Genomic DNA, 18,486 nt, shown 5'->3' with positions numbered 1-18,486 from the left:
ATTTTTGATTTTTTTTAAAGAAAGAAATTCCTTGGACATGCCTGAAGAAGTTATTAGAGCGTCGAGAGCTGCCATTGCCAGCATGTTCAGTATTATTTGATGTAATAAAAAGTCATGCTTCACCACTTTCTCCTTATTGAAAAGGTGAGAAAAGACACCAGAAACAAACAAAAAAAAAAGCAGAGTATTAAATGTATGTAAAGGTAATAGTGTACACGTTCCAGAAAGGAACCAATTTAGTTTATGCAAGATGCTAATAAGGACCAAAAGGTGTGTTGGGGTGTGTGTGTGTGTGTGTGTGTGAGAGAGAGAGAGAGAGAGAGCGCAAACACCTACTTAAAGGCAATGCTATACATATTAGTACAGTGGTACCTTGGGTTACATACGCTTCAGGTTACAGACGCTTCAGGTTACAGACTCCGCTAACCCAGAAATAGTGCTTCAGGTTAAGAACTTTGCTTCAGATTGAGAACAGAAATCGTGCTCCGGCAGTGCGGCAGCAGCAGGAGGCCCCATTAGCCAAAGTGGTGCTTCAGGTTAAGAACAGTTTCAGGTTAAGTACGGACCTCCGGAACGAATTAAGTACTTAACCCGAGGTACCACTGTATTAGTGAAGAAGGGGGAATAGCAGCACCTGATCTGTGTGCAGAAGGTTCCAATTCAATCCCCAGCGCCTGCAGGTAAGGTTAAAAACATTCCCTATCTGAAACCCTGGCAGCTAGTCAGTGTAGACCAGGGGCGCCCAAACATTTTTCAAAGAGGGTCAGATTTGATGGACTGAACATGTTGTTGAGCTTTTTTTTACAATTTTACCCCAAAGTTGTTGAGCTTTTCTTAGGATTGAATTACCCCAGGATATATACTGCCACAGGGGCCAGATTAAATCGACCAGTGGGCCCCGAAACGGACTTTGGACATGCCTGGTATAGACAGTCCTGAGCTAGATGGAACAAGGGTCTGGCTAGGTATAAGTCAACTTCCTATGTTCTCATGAAAATTATGGGAAAGCCTTGATTTAAGGCCACATCACATGTTTTAAGTTAATTTGACTGCTAAAGATGGGGGGACGGAGAGCAAGAGCAATAAAGCTTCTAGTGAAAAATCTATGTACTGATCTGTGTGTGTGTGTATAGCAACACCGGCAGTGGCACAACAAAAGAATTCCAGTGAACTTAATAATTAATAGTTCTCAAGAACACCTAGTACCAAATGACAAGCCAAGCTAAAAATAGTTCAGAAATGCTGGGAACACTGAAACAGCAGCAACAAGACAAATCGGAGAAGCCCTCCGTCAGAGAGATTTAATGTTGCTGGAAAGGTTACACAAATTCCCCAGGTTGTTAAATGTTAAGAAGCACAGACGAAAGAACAACGTCCCTCTACACATGATACCAACAATGAAGGGGGTATTGAATATCCTCTGCAAATGTTTCATCCTGGTTCATTTAAGAGGTAACAGAAAATGCTGCCATCGGATGTGGATTCTGCAGGTATTTAAAGGTGAAATAAAAGCATTAATTCAGATTACTCTGGAGTCATCAGAAAAACATGAGAGAACCTGGCAGGATGAGAAAAAAGGTCTGCCTAGTCCAGGATCCTGCTTCTTGCAGTGGCCATTGAGACACCTCTTGGAAGCCCACCAGGAGGCCACAGCCCATTTCTGTTCCTCAATGAGCACACTGACCTTAGAATATGGCCATCATGACTAAGAGGCACTGATAAGGTGAACTTCTAGGAATTTTGGAGGGTAGATCTATCATCCTCCATATGAATGGGGAAACTGAAACAGTCACCCCACTTATCATTGTCATCGGCACACACACCCCAAGTCTCAGGACACATGGAAACTTACATTTGAGTACGATTGTTATGAACATCTTGGCATTCACTTTCACATGAAGAAGAAGAAGAAGAAGAAGAAGAAGAAGAAGAAGAAGAAGAGGAGGAGGAGGAGGAGGAGGAGGAGTTTGGATTTGATATCCCGCTTTATCACTACCCAAAGGAGTCTCAAAGCGGCTAACAATCTCCTTTCCCTTCCTCCCCCACAACAAACACTCTGTGAGGTGAGTGGGGCTGAGAGACTTCAGAGAAGTGTGACTGGCCCAAGGTCACCCAGCAGCTGCAGGTGGAGGAGCAGGGAAGCGAGCCCAGTTCCCCAGATTACGAGTCTACCGCTCTGAACCACTACACCACACTGGCTCTCATGAGACTGAACAGCCTACCCATAGATCGTTCTAAGGCTGAATCTGGTCAAAGAAAATGGGAAAAAGTAGCTCTTCCATCCCTGACCATGTAAGCCAGTCCTTCAGCAATCTGGAGTCCTCCCCAGCACTGGCTGGACCTGTCAAAAACACAGAGAAGGGACCAGATTGCTGAATATAGAAATATCAAGGTTATCATCTCCAAAATACGGAGTTTCCAGACCTATAAACAGGAGCTGAAGGGAGCATACATGGTTCTCCCTCTCCCCATTTTATGCTCACAGAGCAACCTAGTCAGATGGGTTCGGCTGAGAGACTCACCCAGCTGAGAGCTTCATTCCTGGGCAGGGATTTGAACCTTGCTCTCCCAGGTCCTAGTCTAACACTCCAACCACTACACCACAGTGCTGTCTCTGTGTGTTTGAGCCAGAATGGTCCAAAGCGAGGTGTGCCTGACTATCAAAAGAATTCCATGGCGTTAATTTCAGTACGACAGAGAAAACCTTTCATACCTTACCATGTACGAATAAGCCCTTATTATCTCCAAAATCATAATAAAGAGATCACCACAAACCACAAGAGTGACGACAATCCCCACTATTGATAGCATCAGTTGTTCCGAAGCTGTCAAGCTTATTTGTGCCTCATGTCAAAGCTAATGAGCAAGTACCAGTTTATTTTTCTTGGCCTCCACACGTCTCTGAAAGAAAGAGGTAAACTGGAAAGGTAGGGATTGCCACCATCAAGAACTTCAAAAAAGCAAATAAATATCTGTATTTGATTAACCTTATCCTTATTTTCTCCTCTGAAACTTGAAAGTGTGGCTAAACCCAACGCAACTTCAAACATATGAGAGATCTGAACTTGCTGAATTTCAATTGCCTCTTTTCAGAAGCCAAAGGCCGCCCTTCTGTCCTCCTCCATCTGCCCCTGGGACTCTCCCAAGCCACACCCCCTTTCCCTAGACCACACCCCTACCTGGCACTGCTTTGCACCCTCTTTCGAGTTGAACTCCAATAATACTCCTTGCTTGGGGGAAGGGTACAGGCATGTTCAAGTGTGTGCAGAAAGTAGCCTGAAAAAAAAAGGTAAAATCCACATACATTGCTCCACCCACTTTGGCCTCTGGCCCCGCCCATCGCCAGAAACGAAGGTTCTGAGAAGCAATAGGCAAAAACTGATGGGATGGACTAAAACGAATGACAAGGATGACCCACCAGAGACAACGGCCAGAGGAAATAATGGGAGCTGCAAATGCAAGACTCCATTGGAATACATGCGCCATTTCTGACATTCTTTCAGTATATGCCAAGATGGGCAGCACCTTAAGGGATCGCATGTCAGAGCAAAGCACAAGGGACTTACCTATGCACTAAAAGCAACAGAGCCACTACAAGGCTGTTCGGCACGCATGGCTTTTGATTTCACTGCCATCGTTGCTGCAAGTGAAGCCTAAACTCTTCCTTAAGGGTAACCAAGGCAGACTCCCGCCTTTGGAAAGGAAAGGATGGGCAGGATAAAGCTCAAACAGAGCTTCAGCTACAAAAGGGGGTTTTTTTTGGGGGGGACAGAGAAACTCTGCTTTTTTGTGTAGCTTCCCCACCCCCGTTTTTACTACTAGAGTAAGGCAGGCACTGGTGGAGGGCAAATGAGCAGACCGGCAGGAAATTGCTAGGTTATTTTAACCAAGGATGGGGTTTTGACTTGGGTGGGTGTTGTTTTATCTGGAGGGTGGGGTTGTTTTTAAATGTTATGTGCTAATTTGGATTTTTGTATTGGTATCGGTGGGCTGGGGGATTGTTTTAGAGGCTTTTGTTGGGGAGCATATTTTTTTATTACAGTCATACCTCGGGTTACAGACACTTCAGGTTGCACGTTTTTGGGTTGCGCACTGTGCCGAACCCGGAAGTACCAGAACGGGTTACTCCTGGGTTTCAGCGCTTTGCGCATACGCAGAAGACCAAATCACGACCCACACGTGCGCAGACGCGACGCTGAGGGTTGCAAACGTGCCTCCCGCACGGATCACATTCGCAACCTGCGCGTCCGCTGTAGTTTATATACATTAGCATTGTTAATTGTTGTAATTATTTCTATTACCGTATTTTTCGCTCTATAGCACGCACCCGACCATAACACGCACATAGTTTTTAGAGGAGGAAAATCCGTAGGCATGCCACCCGTAGGCATTTCCTCCATAACACGCACAGACATTTCCCCTTACTTTCTAGGAGGAAAAAAGTGAGTGTTATGGTGCAAAAAATACGGTAAGTATTTTGTGCTGCTGTAACTTTGTGTTGTGAACTGCCCTGTTTGTATAGGGCGGTATACAAATTTAATAAATTTAATAAAACAAATTTAATAAAAACGAAAGCAGGGACTGCTCATGGATGAGCGCTGTTGCGCCTGCCACTCCCTGGAGGTCTGGCTATGTAGAGATACAATTTACAGGTCCTGTGCCACCCATTTTGGATTTACGCTACCCATCAACCCCAGCCAACACAGCTGATGGGAATCACAGCCCCAAACAGCTGGAGGGTGCCAGGGTTGGGGAAGGCTGATAAAGAGGGTGACCATCTTTTTCAAGTTCTGCTAGTAAGCTTCTGGAGGCCGCTGGCTGGTCACGGTAGCAGACAAGGTGCCGGGATAGGTTGACACTGTTTTGACATAGCAAAGCAGCCCTTCTGATCTAAGACCAAGAGCAGCGGTGTGTGGACACCAGTGGAATGCATGAGCAATCACAACAGCAGCTTACGTGGTCATTCATCAGTCTCTCTTTATTCAGTAAAAGAGCTGAAACAAGCCACAGACGCACATGAACGAAGCATGTGAGTGAGCCAACCCTGTCATCTGTTGAATTCTGAATCACAAGTGTCCTCTCTGGCTCCCATCAGGACAGACGCAGGTTTGCATCCAAGCACCGCAAAACCAGCGCACTGCTTGTCGAATTACAACCAATTATCTTTTAAAAACTGGCAAGAGCCCAACTCCAGGCATCATCTAAACACGATGCTTTTTGCAGCTGTTACACTCACCGCATTCTGCTGTTTTGAAAACCCTCATGACTTCAGGAGCATTACGCTCACTTTCCCCCACAAGTTAGCTGGTTCTAATCAGCAAGACCTTCTCCTGCAGCAGAGTGTCATTTGACGTTACTGCTCAAAACCACAAACTTAAAGAGAGAACTGCAAGCAGATAGAAGCAAACACACACACACACACACACACACACGGAAAAATCAGCAATATCAAAGCACCAAGACTGCTAGGGTAAAATCCTGGCTGTGGAGACAAAGAAAGGCAAGGAAAGAAGGGGAGGTAAGATGAAACTAAGCATCCCGCCAGACCAGTGGTTTCCAAACTGCAGTCTGGAGAGTCCTGGCGCTGCTTGTGGATCTGCTTTCGTATGCAACAGGTCCCTGGTTAAATCCCAGGTAGGACCGGGAAAGTCTCCTGGTCTGAAACCCTGGAGAACCACTGCTAATCAGTGTAGACCAGTGTTCCTCAGCTGTTATTGGACTACAACTCCCATCATCCCTGACCTTGACCACTAGTCCTGCTAGCCAGGGGCGATGGGAGTTGTGGCCCCACAACAGCTGAGGACCCAAGTTTGAGAAACATTTGTGTAGATAAGACTGATCTAGATGGACCAATCGTCTGACTCGGCACAAGGTAGATTCCTATATAGGAAGCGGCAGCGAAGGGCAGAAATCCACCCGTTAAGAACATCAAAAGCGCCTGGCTTCTGGGTAAAGGGATAGTTCATCTAGTCCGGCATCCTGCTCTCAGAGTAGTCAACCAGATGCCTCAATGGGAAGCCAGAACAAAGGAGCTGAGCGCAACAGCCCCTCTCCCCACTTGCCATACCTACCAATTGCTATTGAGTGCCATATCACCCCTGAAAGTCCATGGATCTATATCAAAAGAAGCCAAGGATGTGTCCTCTCCCTGCCCCAGTCTGTTCTGGACCTTCCACCAACCCTCTGTAGCAGATCTGGGCTGGAAAAGGGGACTGGGGGGGAGAGAAGGGGGGGAGTCCTTGCACTAAATAGACAACTCCGTTGGGTACAACCCAACAGCCTCGGTCCTGTATACCTGAAGGAGCGTCTCCAACCCCATCGTTCAGCCCAGACGCTGAGGTCCAGCTCCGAGGGCCTTCTGGTGGTTCCCTCCCTGTACTGCATTATTTTCCAAAAAGAAAACACAGTGGTACCTCGGGTTAAGTACTTAATTCGTTCCGGATGTCCGTTCTTAACCTGAAACTGTTCTTAACCTGAAGCACCACTTTAGCTAATGGGGCCACGCCGTCGGAGCACAATTTCTGTTCTCATCCTGAAGCAAAGTTCTTAACCTGAAGCACTATTTCTTGGTTAGCGGAGTCTGTAACCTGAAGCGTATGCAACCTGAAGCATATGTAACCTGAGGTACCACTGTACAAGAAACACAACAGACGCAGTTAATTCAGCCCAATCACGCAGCTCAGTTCCTACAGTCCTCCAGACAGCCAAATGCACAGAAAAGCACACGTTTAAGTTACTGTGACCTTTGAACCCACAAACTGCTCACAAGGGAGGGGGGGCATAATGTGGGTTTTCTGGAAAACAACTAGGAAAATAAACTGCCCTGAAGGAAAGAACAGGTCTTTTGAGCAGCAAATGGTACCCCTGTGGTTTTCGCACCTATGTTCTAGGCTTGTATGGCTAGGAGGCAGCTTCAAAGGATTCAAAATATCTGCTGGAAAAACCACTTAACATAACTCTCCCAAGTTGTAAACAGGACTGCTTTGTGCGCACGGAGAAATTGCCGCCGCTGGAGGGCATTTTGAAAAAGTCACTTATTGTTTGCAATTGTGCATTTCTCTAAACTGAAAGCGTATTTGGATTTTCATGGGCCACTAAGCTCCAATAAGAAACAGGGAGGGGGAATCATCAACCATGTCTCCCCAGCTTATGTTTAAATATATATATATCAGAAGGTCAAAAGACACATAGCATTTTGATGGCAAAAAGCTACATCTATGCAGGCTCCCAGGCTACCCTTCCCTTGTGCACATACACCAAACAGGAAAACAGCACCATGAGGTTTTAAGACTAAACTACACACAACCGCTAGGTCTACGTCATCTGGAGAAATGCTTCAGGATCCTAGGCACAAACATGACATTTTGAGTTTTTTTCCAGTCCATTTCAAAGATATCTGTCTCTCTCACTTTTAACTTTTTTGAACCGTGCTTTGGAAATCATTTGGGGAGTGGGGAATTACTGAAAACAAAAGCAGTTGTGGAATAGAAACAACACAAGAGTTTTTCAAGTTCAAAAGAGTCAGATCAAAATGGTGTGCTAGAAAAGCAGCCATCGAGCACCAAAAATAACAACACGCTGAAGTTCTCAGTAGACGAGATCAAAACCACCATTCATTAAAAGCACAGGCTAGTGAAGTCATCACCCAAGCACCTAAAACTTAACCCTGCACCTGTTCTCTGTGGAGAGGATATGCTGTAGTTGGGTGCTGCTCTCTGAAAGGGTGTCACGCAACACACTTGCCACCCGCTGCCCCTCCGGTGTTGGAGACACCCAGAGAACAGCCACCAGTGAGGACCCCCCCAAATGCCTGTGCTGATTTGTATGGGAGTGGGCAGTCCTTTAGATACCTGTGCCCCGAGCCATAGCCATAACAGGTGCCTGAAAGTTAAAAACAGCACTCTGAATTGTATCCAGAAACAGGCAGGAGGGCAGTAGAGCTGTTCTAAAACACAAAAAAGGCAAATAGGTGTGAAGCTCCCCTTCTTTTCAAGGACTGTAGTTCAGTGGTACAGCACAGCTTTCCAAGTTTCAGTCCTTGGCATCTTCAGGTAGGGATGGAGAGCTGCCCCAACTCAATGTGGACAATACGGGGCTGGATGGATCAGTGGTGTGACTCGGGGTAAGGCAGTTTACTACACTCCTACCCTCCTCACTTCAGGAAATGATCTGCAGCTACCCCTGTGTGCGCTCCCTCTATGCCTTCAGGGTCAAATACACTATCTACTCTTCCACCACACAAAACTCTAAGTCCCCAAGTGTGAGTTGTAGATCAACCATCAGATTTTTACGAGACACTTCTTTAGCCACCTGCAGACTGGCACAGCTGGAGAAACTTGGCCAATCTTGTTCCTACAAAAGATTTCCCCCAGCTAACAGGGTATTCTGCATGCAACATTCCGAAGCCAGTGTGGATATGGCAAGGATCAGCAGCTATCAGTCTGAACCGCTTCCATGTTGAAACAGCAGGTCTCTCCCCAGCCCTCCTGACAATGGAAACAGACAGTGTTTAGATCAGTAGGTTCTCATGATGGCCCAGTACAGTCGTGCCTCGCAAGATGAAATTAATCCGTTCCGCGAGTCTCTTCGTCTAGCGGTTTTTTCGTCTTGCGAAGCAACCCTATTAGCGGCTTAGCGCTATTAGCGGTTTAGCGGCTATTAAAGGCTTAGCGGCTAAAAGGCTATTAGCGGCTTAGAAAAAGGGGGGGAAGCGAAAAAAATCGCAAGACTCGCAAGACTTTTTCATTTTGCGAAGCAAGCCCATAGGGAAATTCGTCTTGCGAAGCGCATCGAAAAATGGAAAACCCTTTTGTCTAGCGGGTTTCTCGTCTTGCGAGGCATTAGTCTTGCGGGGCACCACTGTATCTTGTTCTATAAACGCATGAAGTCCTATCGCAACAGATACAGGAACACAGGAAGTTACCTTACATGGAGGTCAAGGCCATTGGTCCATCAAAGATCAGCATTGTCTACACTCATGGCAGCAGCCCTCCAGGATCATGGAATTGTAGAGTTGGGACCCCAACGGTCATCTTGGCCAACCCCCCGCAATGCAGGAACCTCAACTAAAACATCAATGACAGGTGACCATCCAAACTCTGCTTGGAAACCTCCAAGGAAGGAGAGTCCACCACATTCTGGGGGAGTCTGTTCCACTGCTGAACAGCTCTTATCAGAAAGTTATTCTTGATGTTTAGTCAGAATCTCCCTTCTTGTAACTTGAAGCCATTGCTTTGAGCCCTACCTTTTGGAGCAGGAAAAAACAAGCTTACTCCATCTTCCATGTGACAGGGTTTTAGACAGAAGACTCTTCCAGCCAAATATATTGCTCTGCTTTCCTTTGGAGTCCAAGGGGGGGTCTTTTCTCTGGGCAGCCCAGGACCTCCATGCACACTGGCCAGGCTTGCACCCCGGGGGTCACTTCAGTACTGCGAACGCAGTGGGGTTTGACTTCAGCCCTGGAGGAGCGCTCCATTGTCTATCGAGTCAGACGGATGCCAACAAAAACAACGGCCGATATACTATGAAGAGTGTGCAAAGAGATCTGAGCCCAGGTTTTTTTTAATACATATTTTCTAGAAGGGAGCGACTCACACAAGGCTAGGAAGAAACAGGGTGAGCGTAAGGGAGTGGCGTTGATTGTTTAATGACTGTTCATCACACTAGTTTTTATTTCAGCTGCTGCCATGCGTTTACTGAAAACCCAATAAAAACCGCTGATAGGCAGTGCCATGCAACAGCAGGCACAAGCTGGATGCAGTGCCAGCACAGCTAGTGAATGAGACTCTTTCACTCCCTAGCTTTCTGGACACTCCTTCCCTCCTTTGCACTCAGTATCCCAAACACACCCAGTCCCCGAAGCAAAAGATTATCCATTTATTAAAGAGGAAATGCACAGCAGAGAACTTGCCAGCTATGGTTTCAAAGGCCAAACTCATCACAAGCGAAAGTCCAGAGGGGAAGCGACGTTTATGATCGGAACAAGTGCATTTACATGTTATGACTGGGGAGAGAAGAGTCAATGGTAGACTTGAGGAAGCTATAAACCGTAAGAGAAAGGCTGCAGTGTATTGCCTACTCTCTTAAGAAGGCGCTGCTCACAAATTACGCCAGATGTTCCACTCCCAGTTTATGTCGGCCTTGGGACCAACACTTCGGATTAGCATCTGAAGAGGGGTTTTTATTATCCCCCATCATTAGCTTGCAAGCTGCTATCAGATGCTCTGAAGGCACCTGGTGGTATAGTCTCTGCAGCTAAGGAGGTCAGGGCCTGACCAAGCCTTCTCCCCGCTTATCTTAAGTCTCATTTAGTAGGGATCTGTGGTGCAGGAGCATCAGGAAAGGCAGCCAGAGTATTGGGCTTCTCTGTGTGCTTGCCTACAAGATCCCCTCCAGGCCACCCGGCTGGTTTCCAAACAGATTCAGACAGTCAGAGGCACAGCTACTCTTGATTTGATGAGTTCAAATGTCTAGCCAGGCTAATTGACAAAAAAATACAGCTCACCTCTATGTATAAGTAAGCCAGACCATGCTTTCCCCTCTTCCGTAAAGAGAAAACACTGCACAGTCACACATAATTGTGTAAGCATAACAAACCCTGGAAAAGAGAAGGTGGGAAATGCAGGTTTGGCTAACGATGCACTCCAGACCATTCATTCATTATGGAGCTTAGTTAGGCACCAAATTACTGGCAGCCCCCGCCCCTAAAGTTCAAATGTGCTTTTAGCTTATAAGGCGCTTTGCACCAGTCTTTTACAGTGGTGCCTCGCAAGACGAAAAGAATCCGTTCTGTGATTCTCTTGGTCTAGCGGTTTTTTCGTCTTGCGAAGCAAGCCCATTGACGGATTAGCGGATTAGCGCTATTAGCGGCTTATTGGCTAATCGGATCAGCTGATAAGCGGCTTAGCGGCTTAGCAAAAGGGGGGAGAAAGGGGGGGAACAGCAGGAACTCGCAAGACATTGTCGTCTTGCGAAGCAAGCCCATAGGAAATTCGTTTTGCGAAGCACCTCCAAAACGGAAAACTCTTTCATCTAGCGAGTTTTCCGTCTTGCGAGGCATTCGTCTTGCAGGGCACCACTGTATTTCGACTTTACAGTATCCTTATTGCAGCGTTCAAAATTTGTCAGGCGCGAGGGGCATTTTGCACCTGGCTATCAGTGCCAGGGCACCAGGATGGCACCTGGTGTCTCCACCATCTGGAGGTGCATGCCTGAGGATCCTTGAATCTTGACTGTTTTCACACACTGGCAACACATTCTGTGGAATTCTATTCATTCTATTGTGCAGATACAATAGAATCATAGAATCATAGAGTTGGAAGAGACCCTTGTGGTCTCTTCCAACTCTATGATTCTATTGTATCTGCACAATCAAAATGAATTTCAGGAACCAAAACATCATACTGAAAAATATGACTTTCGAACCATCTGGTCCAAAAACAGCAACTAGGCATTCCATTTTGGCGACTGTAACCCTGCTTATGGTGCTGGATGAGACTCTTGAGAGTCCCATGGACTGCAAGGAGATCAAACCTCTCCATTCTGAAGGAAATCAGCCCTGAGTGCTCACTGGAAAGACAGGTCCTGAAGCTGAGGCTCCAATACTTTGGCCACCTCATGAGAAGAGAAGACTCCCTGGAAAAGACCCAGGGAAAGATGTTAGGAAAGATGGAGGGCACAAGGAGAAGGGGACGACAGAGGGCAAGATGGTTGGACAGTGTTCTCGAAGCTACTAACATGAGTTTGACCAAACTGCGGGAGGCAGTGGAAGACAGGAGTGCCTGGCATGCTTTGGTCCATGGGGTCACAAAGAGTTGGACACAACTAAACGACTAAACAACAACAATCACCACCACCACCCTGCTTTAAGGAGCCATTTGGCACCTAGTTTGTATAATTGAGTTTCTAATACTGTATTATTGGCTTGAGCCATTATTACTTCCATCTTTGAGACATTTCATAAGACCGACAAGCATGCTCATAGCCGAGGTTTGAAATGAGATCCCTGAAGTGCCCATCACCCCAGCCATCCAGAAAACAACAACACCAGGAACATTTATTGGGTCAAAAGCAACAGCAAAAGCTCAGAGCTCTCAAGACAGAGAGGATGCATTGAATAGTTGTGTTCTCAATCAACCAACACCTACATAATGGAGTGTGTGTGTGTCTGCATCTGCTCTCCTTGTAGAGACACAGCGGTTTTCCTTTCCAGCTTGTAGAGAAGCCAAGCTCTTTGAGCAGACATGTGGGGAGCAGCTCTATTATTCCCCTATCAGGGTATACAGGAGGGAATGAAAATGTATTTAATGAAGGACTGCTCACTAGGAGGCAGGCAGGAAGGGGCCCACCTTGCAAACCACCATGTGATGGGTCAAAGCCGTGACAGGGAAACTTTTCAGCCCAAGGACCACATTCCGCCATGGCCAATCTTCCAGGGGCCACATGCAAATCATGGGTGGGACCAAAGGCAAAAGTAGGCAGAGAAACAGATGCAAGCCTTCTTTTTGTATTCCAGCGACACAGAAGTCAAAGGCTTCTGGCTTTTGTCAGAGGTTCCCGACACCTACACACAATCTCCATCCAGGAAATATGGTGTAATTATCACAGGTAAAGGACACATTCCAGCCAGGTGAAGGCACTTTGGAGGATGGGGAGCAGGGCTGGTGAGAGGCGTCATCTGGGGAAGAGTCCTGAAGTCCATTTGGTCCATTTGTTAAAAGAAGAGCATTTGGGTGGGAGGGTGGAGAAGCAAGGCAGGGTGGAAATAAAGAGCAAATGCCTCCTATAGAAAAAAAGATGCAACACATTTTGATATGGCTCTCAGGTTTGCATCCGCTGTGAATTCCCATCACTCTATTCATGGGAACATGTTGGCTTATTAATTGGTAGAACCACTTGAGAAAGGCTGTACTTAAAAATTTAAAAAAATCCTTACGCACAGACGCACGCACGCACGCACGCACACACACCACCCCAGCAACCTGGGGTCACATTCTTCCATTTGTTAATAAAAGATTAGGGCTGGCATCCTAATAACATATTCGGAACCGCGGCTCAAAACGCACATCGTAGACATTCTTTAAGCCTCAAACACCAAAGCAAGAATCGCTAGCTACTGTCATTATGCCCTTTGTTTAAAAATGGCATAAGCATATTTAACCTACCCAAAACCATGCAATTAGTATGAGCGCAATGCTGAGGCTTCAAGAAAAGGAATTTTTAAAGAGACACTAATGTGCCGAGCATTTAAAGTAAAGCCTGGTGCCAGCTCACTCGGCGCACGCTGTGTTGAGCCTATTGCAGAGTGTCGTCAGTGAATCCTGAAGTGTCACTGCGCATCTGACGACACTCTGTCCAATCCTGTTCCACAATACGCACTTTATGTAACTGCCACACAACAATGAGACCAAGAAAGGGAAGGGAACAGAACTGATCATACAAGCACGAAAACAGGGATGAAAAGATACGCATCACTTTTTATTTTAAAAAATGTCCACTGCATTTTAATAGGCTGCATTTGCAGAGCTCACCGAGAAAAACACAGCTTCCGCTAAGACACTGTACTGCCAGTTTGTATGGCATGGATTTCATTCCTAACATCAGGCAACTCTAGATGGGCAATGTGGTACTGTGGACACAGAAACTGGCAAGAACCAGTTTATACTCTCAGTAAAATCAAATAGTAAAGCTTCTCCTGGATTGATCCACTTCAGGCTGCCGCAGGTGGGAATGGAATATTTCAGCACTCAGCTATGCAAGTTATCTAGCATGTTAGGGAGAAAGGTTGAGACTCGATTTCTCCCAGTCATTATCTTTGGAGCTTCTGCCATAATTATATGATTTTCAAGTGTGGTCCAAGGTAGCACTCTGGCCTCCCTTGCTTCAGATATATGGCTTATAATACATATGGTGTTAGGAACTCAGGAGCCAAATGGCTCCTGAAACCAAGGTTACAGGCGCCAAAACAGAATGTCTAGTTTGCCATTTGGGGGCAAGATGGCTCTAATGTTTTATTTTCCAAATGATGGTCTGACTGTGATTGATTATCAGTTAAACATCTGGCTAGTTCAGATGACAACCCTGAGCTAGGTTAAGAGCTTTGGTAACTTAAAGAACAGGGATCCAGGGACAGTCCACATATATAGTGGACTATCCCAACTTCTTCTTCTTAATGGAGACTGCTCCTGCTCAGGCTGCATAGAAGAAGCATTTTGGTTCCAGAAATTCATTCTGTTGTGCAGATAAAATATAACTGATAGAATTCTACAGGATGGGGTATTAGTGTGTGAAAACAGTCCAGATCCAATGATCCCCAGGAATGCCCTCCAGCTGGTGGAGACGTCATGCGCCATCCTGGTGCCCGGGCATCTTCACTTGGTCGCAAGTGGTCAGAAGACAGGTGCAAAATGCGGCTCGCTAATTTCAAACACTGGATACATACAGGCATATACAGTGGTACCTCGGGTTAAGTACTTAATTCGTTCCGGAGGTCCATTCTTAACCTGAAACTGTTCTTAACCTGAAGCACCACTTTAGCTAATGGGGCCTCCTGCTGCTGCCACGCCATTGGAGCACAATTTCTGTTCTCATCCTGAAGCAAAGTTCTTAACCTGAAGCACTATTTCTGGGTTAGCGGAGTGTGTAAGCTGAAGCGTATGTAACCTGAAGTGTATGTAACCCGAGGTACCACTGTATATTTATTTGTCTGCCACCTTTCCACAATTCGAATCATGCTCCAGGCGACTTATAACATGAAAAAATACATAACTGCAACATAGCAGAAGTAGTCATAAGCAACAAATACAACATCAAAATATAAACAAGCAAACTGAAGAATTTCCACATAAATCACAAAAACCCAACAGCGACAACAACCCAACCCAACTAAAAACCCCCGCAAACAACACCGCAGCTCAAGAGCCTGTTCAGCAGCCTCAGCTTTTGTAGCTGGAGTCAGTCAGGGACAGTGTGCAGCCTCATCCATGTACCTATGGAGTTCCCAAGGGGTCTCTCAACTTTGTACCATTTTAACTGAAAACTGTAGTAGGACAGCAGAGAGGAAGGGAACAAAGCTTGCCAACTTAAGATTTTTAAAGATAAAATATGAGGCCTGCACAGCTTGGCTCTAACGCAGCAGCAAAAGGCGAAACTGACAGATCCCCTCTACAGCCGGACCCCATACAGATTCAAGGGAATGAGGCACCATTAGCAAATTCCTTATCAGCTAGGGTTGCCATATGTCTGGGAAATACCAGACATGTCCTCTTTTGGGGGGACCAACAGGCCCATCCAGGGGGATTTTTACATTTTAAAGGAAATGTCTGGGATTTGGGGGGTATTTATTTATTTGGGGGTTGGCTCAGGCGGCTCTGTACACTGTAGCCGCTGCCAGCTCAAGCCCAAGTTGGGAAGAGGCACACTGGTGCAGCGGCGGCCTCATACACCAGCGCCCCTCTTTCACCAGCTCGGGCTGTCCTCTTTTTTGTTCTTCAAGATATGGCAACCCTATTATCAGCATCACCTTCTTTTTCATCTGTTCCCTCCGCGGAGCAGCAGCTACACTGGTGTGAGAGCCCTTGTGGGAAAAGGAGCGGGCAGGTAATGCTCTCCTAAGTTAAGCTGGCTGGCAGGAACCCTAGTTATGGGGTAATTGCTTTCCCCCAGCAGCATCAATAGCAATGGCAGGTGTTCTTTAAAGGGAAAGGGATGAATGGCTGAAATTCCTCTTGCAGAAGCAGCCATGGGAACCTCTGTTAAAGGGGTAGCAGTGGGAAGATGTAGTTTTTTCCCCAAAGAACTAGCTCTTCTAAGGTACAGTAGTCAGTACATTTTACAAGATCACATATTGCATAACTAGCTTAGAAGAATGCTAGTATTTGTATAGCATTAGCAAAAACACCATTCATTTTTATTCTCTGGGAGCACCCACAAAACACATGCATTAAGGAGTCAACACCATGGGACTCATTCTTCATATCCACAAGTGTGCACTGGTGAAAAGTCACTTATTCTACCACAGGAATACCACTTATTCTGCCACCAACTCAAAAGGCAACAATCAGGCCCATCATGGATTCCTCATAGCTCAAACCAAACAGAGCTACCCGAACATACCTTATATTTTTACAGCCAAGGAGTAAAAACTGAGGACTCCAGCACTGAGAGTCCACAGTCCCTTCTCAAACCTTCCCTTTGGAAAGAAGCACATGACACGTCACACAAGCCAATTGCCTGTGCAGGTAAGAGAAAAATTGTGTACGCAGGCATACAGGGTTTCCCTTACTATTACCATTACAATTTATTGCCTGCCCTTCACACTAAGATCCCAGGGCGGGAAGCAACAATTAAAACACATTATTAAATCCAGTTTAAAACAAATTTAAAATTACAAAAATAAGTGAGTAAACTGAAGGGCAAAATATATGCTAGCTCACTAAAATCTTTGGAACCATGTCCAGTTAACTATATACACAGACAGAAACAAATAAAGTCCCATTTAAATTAACGGACAGCACAATACCAAGCATGACTTGTAGTCCTGCCTTTTTTCCTTTTGCTAACAGCACCAAATTGCCTGTTTTAGGTTTTTATTGCCTTGTAACTGGCTTCAGTGCAAAAGAGCTACCTTTGTAAGAAAAGAGATTAACAAATGCAACAGCAAAATAATCGCAATCATGTCTACTCAGAAGTAAATCCTGCTGAATTCAACAGGGCTTGCTCCCAGGTGTGGGAGGCCAAGATCCGCAAGCTGCACACTCCTTCTGTGTTGCAAATTCATCGTGTCATAAGGAGCCTTTGGGACCTGGGCTGGCAATTGCTCCAGTTTCCTAATCCCCTAAGCAAAAAAAGGGGCTGAGATGTGATGGTGATGGAATAAGGAAGTCTTTGCAATTCGAGCAGCAGGGTCAAGCCTCCTTTCTTGAATTTAAGGGAACCTTTTGGCTTAAGGGAAGCCTTCAAAAGGCACAGAATCAAATCCCAAAGAGTAGGGGAAAAGGGGGGAAGAATATGAGTGTGAAGAAAGGAGCCCTCACCCCAAATCCCTGCCTCCTGGAAAGAGAAAATCTCTCCATCATCCCAAACCCTGGAAGCAGCAGGGACTCCAACTCCATATTCCCCAAGCACGACAAAATCCTAAATATAGGGGTCCTCCTACACTCAAGCAGGGGGTGGGGTGGGGAATGGGGACAAGAAGCCTCCGCCCCCCACAAAAAACAACAACCCCGAAATGCAAAGGCAGCCCAAATCCTGCAGGGCCCCCTCTTTAAGCCCTGAATATGGAGAAGCCCCCACACCCCCCAAAGCTAAAGAGAAGGAGGTCCAGACCCCCCCCCCAAAAAAAGGATGGAGACACCTCGAGTCCACGCCTCGACCCCACAGACACCCCAAAATATGTGCAGGGGGGGAGGGATTCCTCTTCCCAAAATGAGGCTGAAACCCGAACGACCCCCGCCTCAAATATCATTCCCCCCCCCAATAAAAGGGAAGGATAATTCCCCTACAAGCCTTCAAGGGGGGGGGAAACCCCTCATATAGGGGGCAAGTCCTATTATAGCGCTGGAAAGCGGGAATTGGGGGTGTGGGGCTCCCAAGGGCGCCCTCGAGGGTTGTTTCGGTGAGGGGGTTCCCGAGGCCCGCGGCGGGTTCCACGCGAGCCCCCGGCGCGGGCCCTCCCGCGAGCGGCCTCGCCTCACCTGGCGAGGGGGCGGCTCTGGGGCCTCCGACGCTCCTTCTCCTTCTGCTGGCGGCGGCGGCGCTTCTTCTCCTCCCTCCTCCTCCTTCCTCCTCCGGCGCTACCTTCGCCGACGTCTCCTCCGTCCCGCTTCCCTCGCTCGGCCCCCGACCCGCGCGGGGAGGAGGAGCCGCGGCCTCCCGCCAATCCAAGGCCCGGGGCGGAGCAGCGGCGCCGAGTGGGGCGCCGCCCGCCGGGGGAGGCGGCAGGCCGGCAGGCAGGGCTGGGCCGACCAGGCGCCCGCTCCGACCGGCGGGCCTCGCCGGCTCCCCGCCGCCTCAGCAGGGCAGGCAGGGACGGGCGGGCAGGCCTCCTTCGCCCCCGCGGGGCTGAGTGGATTTGGGGCCCAGGGCCAAGCTCAGCCCCCGGGACACCCACCCAAGGCCCTGGGGCCCAGCGCCACGCTTAGGGGGGTTATTATTAGTATTGGTTCATTTCCTTTTTAAAAAAATATATTAACTTTTCAAAGTTTAGACAAAAAACCAAAATACAAAAAATTAAAAACACATATAATCTCACTCACTTGTTTTCTTTTAACTTATTTCTCGGACCTCCTCATACCTACCCTTTTTGTATTCCAATTCACATTATTCCTTCAGCAAATCCTCTCCCTTAATTTTCACTTAATTTTACACCTTTCTTTCTCCCCCCCCCCCAATTAATCATTACAGCTAATAACCGCTTAAAATCTAGCATTCACTAATTTTATAATATTTCCCAAGATAGTCCTTAAATTTCTTCCAATCTTCTTCCGC

At 46.9% G+C, this 18,486-nt stretch overlaps 1 protein-coding gene across 2 annotated transcripts in view; it reads right to left on the bottom strand.

Annotated features, from left to right (window-relative positions):
* Positions 1-17,873, bottom strand: part of FBXO34 (F-box protein 34) — a 53,517-nt gene extending 35,644 nt beyond the window's left edge. The window contains exon 1 of one of the 2 annotated variants that reach the window (XM_082217671.1): positions 17,694-17,873. The gene's annotated coding sequence lies outside the window, so the exon portion shown is untranslated. Of the gene's footprint in view, positions 1-17,033; positions 17,203-17,693 lie in introns of those variants that run through there. The other variant, XM_082217672.1, reaches the window with a different exon arrangement.
* Positions 17,874-18,486: the final 613 nt, after the last annotated feature.

This window comes from Podarcis vaucheri (assembly GCF_965113315.1).
Source record: "Podarcis vaucheri genome assembly, chromosome: 1".
In the NCBI taxonomy this organism is placed as follows: Eukaryota; Metazoa; Chordata; class Lepidosauria; order Squamata; family Lacertidae; genus Podarcis; species Podarcis vaucheri.
Note: the sequence above shows the minus strand (reverse complement) of the source record. Positions and strands in the feature narration are given on the sequence as shown.